Below are 6,442 nucleotides of genomic sequence, written 5' to 3' on the forward strand. Positions count from 1 at the left end.
AGAAGACTCGATAGTATATCCTGGGAGAGGGTCTCATAAACCTGGCAATAGGTCCAAACCAAATTCATCTCATGTTCAAAGCCAGCTTGCTCAGTTTATTATAATTGCTACAGGGGAAAGAGAAGTGCTTTGGCATCAGAGACTTGAGTTTGTAGGATGGCTCCAGCCACTTCTCAGCTATGTGACCGTGACCTGTTTTTCTCAATAGTGAAACAAAGGTGATAACTGTGCAGTAATGTCATAGGGATCATGGCTCCTGATAGGATTTTAGGTACAAGAAGATGCTCACTAAATGGTGACTATAATTTTTGTTGTAGTTCAGGAAAAGGAACTGGGTCTTGTGTGTTCTGGAGCTGTCAATTTTTAATTAAACCACTTGTGTTTTAAATATTCTACAATTTAGTATTTTTGCTTTTTAATATTTTGGCTTTCTTTTTCATGTTCCCATTACTATCACTTTCCTAATAAGGTTAAAGTAAAAAATATGGAATCATTTCTTAGCTGAAACTAGGAGAAAAATAATTTGCTGTCAGAACAAGAGAGTTCAGTAACTTAGAGGATGGATGTAGGAGGGGGCATCAGCTATCTGGCTGGAAAATGGGGAAATGGAGGGAATAAAAGATAACTGGCACAGAGAGGGGTAAAGTCAGGTGCAGTGGGATTTCCAGTCCATGTCCACTTGAGCCATTTGTTTCTTTATTTTTCCCCCCTTTCTCTGATTCTTTATTGTTTGGGAAAGTCAAAGTGGATCAAATGGGTTTTGCTCTTAGGAGTGCTAGAAGAAGTTACATTTGCCCAATGCATTGGATAATAGATACACTCAAGAAAACTTTTAAGTCAAGAATTGTGAGGGAAGAATGGGGCAGATTTTGGAGGTAAATCATGTGAGGGCATGATAGGAGAGGGAAGAAAAGTCAGAGAAAGGGATTCTAAAAGTAGTGACTCCTAACCCTGCTTGTATATTACAGTCACTTATGGTCCTTCGAAAAAATACCGAGGCTTGAGCCGTGCACTGAGACATTTGGGTATAATAGGTCTTGTTGGGACTTAGGCATTGGTATTTCTCAAATTTCCTAGGTAGTTCTAAAGCCCAGCCAGGACTAAGAACCTTGGTGTAAACTAAGGGTGAAAGTCTAGGGCAGATGCTCTTCATACATGATGCAAAATGTTTTCAAGTCCTGTAGTAACAATATATTCAGATACTTATGAAATGATTACAGTGCTTCTACCACTGATTATTTTGATCATTAACTTTTCTTTCTTTCTTCCTTTCTTCCTTTCTTCCTTTCTTCCTCTCTTCCTTCCTTCCTTCCTTCCTCTCTTCCTTCCTTCCTTCCTTCCTTCCTTCCTTCCTTCCTTCCTTCCTTCCTTCCTTCCTTCCTTCTCTTTCTTCTCTTTCTTCTCTTTCTTTCTTTTTCTTTCATTTATTTTGAGTGCCTACTATGGGGAGACCTACAGGCATTGGTTTATCCTCCTCTAGGTATTGGAACCTCCTTTCCTTTTGTTTTCCCAAAAGACACAAAATATTGATTTTGATACTCAGATTACGTACTATTTCATTTTCCAACCATTATCTATTATTAATTTGTAATTTTCAAAGTACACATGTAAGGAGGTAGCATAGCCTATATAGGTCTTAATTAAATATTATTTATTTAAATAAATAAAGCCCATTTATTGAGGGCTTACCACTCCCTCTTAATCTCTAAGTCTTTATGTGATTCTGGGAATATGATGTACCTTCTATGAGCTATGATCGTCTGAGTTTTATTTTCACTGTTAGTGACCTTGGACACTTAACATTTTTCCTGACACCTTGTCCCTACTCCCCCTCACCCCACAACCCCAGTATCTCCAATAGTTTAATTCTGGCCTGGATTATGTATTGTGTTTTACATTTCCCCTCAAGAAAACGTTCTGAGCTTGACCTCACCTCCTATTGGCCCCAGGTTCATGTCATATAATTAGTTAATACTGGTAGAATTTGATGCCATGTGTCTGACTGAAACAGTATCTTTATTGTAAAGTTACTGATGGTAAATCATCACAGATCTTTGAGTCCTTGAAAATTACTTCAGTACAATTCACGACACTAAAGAAATTAATATTGTCTGTGTGTGTGTGTTTCATGCCATTACTATAAAATGTATTTCAACAATAATAATACAAGTTCTTATTTTCTTAAGTCTTATCAAAGAAATGATAACTGTGAATTTACAATATTTATCTCAGGAGAAATTGCTTTTCTATAATCTGGGATTCTTTGATAGCATAACAGGAAATAGTAATGATAATAATAAAACAAATAATTATAAGTAACATTTATTGAGGGCTTACCATGTGTCAGAATCGGTTGTAAGTGCCTAACACATTTTTTTTCTGATTTAATTCTCATGATACGACATATAAAGCATATCTTAGTTAATATACAGTTGATAAGAAAAACGATGATGCAGTGCTTAAACATACATTTAATATTTTATAAATAGGGGATCGCTGGGTGGCTCAGCAGATTAGTGCCTGCCTTTGGCCCGGCGTGATCCTGGAGTCCCGAGATCGAGTCCCACATCAGGCTCCCTGCATGGAGCCTGCTTCTCCCTCTGTCTGTGTCTGCCTCTCTCTCTCTCTCTCTGTATCTCTCATGAATAAATAAATTAAATCTTTAAAAAAAAGTCTTATAAGTAGGAAAATCCATGATTTCCTGAGTGAAATTCACATTTAATTAAAATCTCTTTGGTTTTGACCTTCAAATTATCTCCATTTTAAATCTAAACTTTAAAAAATTCTTAATTATAAAATATTTATATTCCATATTATCTGAGCTGAATGCAGAATTTTATATTATTTTATATTATAAACTGTTGTTTTAGGGAAGCACTTCTAATCTATAAAAACATATTATATATATTTATTACACATTGCTTAATACACTTAGTAGAACAGAGAGCCAGCAGGGCACCAGTTTTCTATCGTAAAAAGAATGAAAGTAATAGGCTTAATATTTGGCCTAACATTTTGATAAAATGAAGATATCCTGGAAATATTATTTGCTTATTGAAGTTACTCTTTGAAATAGAGAAATAATTCTTTTCTCATACATACTATATATATATATATTTATATATATATACACACACACACACTCTCTATATGTATATATATACACTCTCTGCAAAGATGCACATTTGAGATGCATATCATGTGTATATGTGCTCTACAAAGATAAATATTTGAGGACTTCCAGTGTCTCAAGATGCCAGCAAGAGTGTTCTGAGACTTATCTAAAGGCCATTATATAGTTCTTTTAAGATGACCTTCCTTGAAAAGAGGGTCACATTTTTTCAGGGTCTGAAAGTTTTTTATTTTATTTAGTTTAGTTTTTATTGTCTTTAGCCATTGTAGTTTTAGAGTTTATAATAGTCTTGTGACTGATAGGTTCTACGTGGTCATTAAACCACTATGAACAATAATTCATAGTGGTTAAAATGAAAGAGCATGAATTCAAGAAATAAGAGAAATATCCAATAAACAAATGATGTTTATAGATATGTTATAGACATCATATTTTGGGGGTGTCACTGAGAAATGAAAAGGTATTGAATCCATATCAGTGAAATACCAAACATTTAATAAGACTTAGAACAAGATGATGGGCTGAGTACATTTATCTACTTCTACTCTTGCTCTAAATTCCCAGAGCTGAAGAGAAAGATCTAAAACCAAGTACTAATACTTCAATATGCTGAAAAATAAAAATAGCTTCCTTCATTTTATGAGATATTCTTCAGAATTCTTGAAAAGCAAAAATAAGCCTGAGTTAGAGCAAAAGAGAACAAATAGCTAACAGTACTTGCTTTAAAGAAGAGTTGCTTCCAGGGAAATAGGATTTTCAGAGTGAACTTTCTCACAGGGCATGACAAGAAAGCTGGTACAGTAATATAGGGTTGCCAAATGTATTTCCAAAAGAGTGGGATGTATACATTTTTTTATCTTGAACCATTTTTCAAAGCTTTTTAAATATATAATTTACATGTACTCACCTGCATATATTTAGGGTTTACAATTTGATAAGTTTTGACGGAGGAACGAATCTCTGAAACCATCATCATAGTCCTGATCATGCCCCAATCTCTTATATTTACCTTTCATAATTTTTCCTTGTCTTTTCCATCTCTTCAAGTAACCATTGATTTACTTTCCTATACAATGGATAGATACCTTTGCATTTTTTTCTTAAAAGTATATGTTTGGAATCATAAACCATTTACTGTATTTTTTATCTGGTTTTCTGAATGTATTATAATTACTTTGAATTTATCAATGATATCATATGAGTAGCTCATCTTTTTTGTTAAGTAACATTATTTTTTGGATATACCACAACTAGTTTATCCATTCATTTTTTTAATGGGCATTTGGGCTATTTTTAGATTTTGACTATTAAAAATGAAGCTAGTATAAGTATTTTTTAAAAATAAATATTTTCAACTTAACATAGTGAATAATTTCAGATAAATTTGAGAGGACTTTTCATCCATGAAATTCTTGGAAATTAAAAATTAGCTGAAATTTAAAACTCTCTAATGGTGAAATGAATAAGATTAAAGGTGGACTGGAAGATAACAAAGAGAGATTTTTACAGAGTGTAATACAAAGGATGAAATGTGTAAAAAAAAAACAGTAAAATTGAGATATAAAGAAAAAAATTAAATGTTCAAATATATAATTAATAAGGTGTTGAGAACAAAGATAAAGCAAAGAAATAATTGAAGGTATAATGAAAGATCACTTTAAAATACTGACAAAATATACACACTTTTGGTGAAAGGACTTGCTGAACATGAAATAAAATGAATAAGAGAAAACAGATCTGGACAAAACATGGTAAAATGTCAAAATATTAAGGATAAAAATAAAACCTAAAAATGTCTAAGAGGTAAAACAGACTTCTGTAAGGGGCCAAAGGCAGGCCACCCCAAGATGGGCCACTTTGGCATGAAGATTATTTTGAATTAAAAAGCAATCAAAACCCAGTAGATTCAGAAAAATCTCTTTACCTCCCCCTCAACTGCCTAAAACAGTTTAAATAGAGAACCTGCTTTGGAAAGAGAGCTATCACCATGGATAACAACATTAAACCACAAACTAGGTGTGGTAGACAGGGAGGAAATTGGCAAGGCCTGTTTGATCAAAGTTCTCTATGTCTCATTGTTCCTGAGTGGCTCAGCAAACATTTGTTTACCAAACGTTTACTCTTTTTCATCTTCCTGTGAATTGCATTCCTTCCCCTTGAACTCTCAGACTCTTATCCTCCTTCTCCTTAGTTCTGAATGACATATGGATTTCCATATCCACAGAGACATGGAAATTCCAAAGACAGAAAGATAAATAGGCCTGTCTGTCTTTGGAATTTCCATGTCTCTGTGGATTCTCCATATGCATGAAATTAAATTCGATTTTCTCCTCTTCTCATGGCAATTTGTTTCTTAGTCCAGCTAGAAGGACATTGAAGGAGATAGTATATCTTTCTCCCTGACACCTCCTGCAAATGAACATCACTTGTTATGATGCAATGAAGATTTTTAAACAAACTATAGAAATGATCCCTGAAAGTATAGTCTTAAAGATTTTTTAAAATAACAAAGAAAACTATAGGCTAATTCCATTAACAAATAGACATAAAATTAAAAAAATCAAATCCAGCAATATAGTAAAATAATACTATGAATAATAATACATTGTGACTTATATATATCTTTTAAATACAAAAATAATTCAAATTAGGAAATTTATTAAAGCAATTTATTGCATTAAATTTTATTAGAAGAAACGTATATGATCACTCTGGAAAAAGTAGGAAAGAAAATAACACACTTATTCTTAACGTGAATTTCTAGCAGAGTAGGACTAACCTGATGTGTCCTGAGTCTGATAAAAGAGGGCCTTAAAGTAAATTATACCCATCAGAGATCCACAAATATGTTCACAAGAAATCAGAAACACTTCCACTAAAGTCAGGAGTAAGATAAAAGATGTCATTTATCATAACTACTGTTCAATATACATTGAGCTTAGCTAATAATATAAGGCAATCAAATGAACAAAAAGTTTAGTTACTGACATACCTTTCTATATTTTCTGCTCATTTTTTTCTATAAACCTAAAATTGCTCTAAAAAAAAGTGATTTGCAAAGTGTTTTTACTAATTTAAACTTCCACTATCAATGATTAGTATTCCTATTATTTCAAATCACTAATGACATTTGGTATTGTCAATCTATAATTTTGGCCAATTTGGTACGTGGAATGTTATCTTATTATGATTTTAATTTGAATTTCCCTGACCGTTCATGAGTTGTAGCAACTTTTAGTATATCTATCTGTAGTTCAAATGTCCTTTTTTATGATATTCCTATTCAAGGATCTTGTCTATTTTTTTTAA

At 32.8% G+C, this 6,442-nt stretch overlaps 1 pseudogene; it reads right to left on the minus strand.

Annotated features, from left to right (window-relative positions):
- Positions 1-5,545: 5,545 nt before the first annotated feature.
- Positions 5,546-5,622, minus strand: LOC144289590 (small nucleolar RNA U3; annotated as a pseudogene).
- Between the last annotated feature and the right edge of the window lie 820 nt (positions 5,623-6,442).

The sequence above is a fragment of the Canis aureus genome, chromosome 1, assembly GCF_053574225.1.
Source record: "Canis aureus isolate CA01 chromosome 1, VMU_Caureus_v.1.0, whole genome shotgun sequence".
Lineage (NCBI taxonomy): Eukaryota > Metazoa > Chordata > Mammalia > Carnivora > Canidae > Canis > Canis aureus.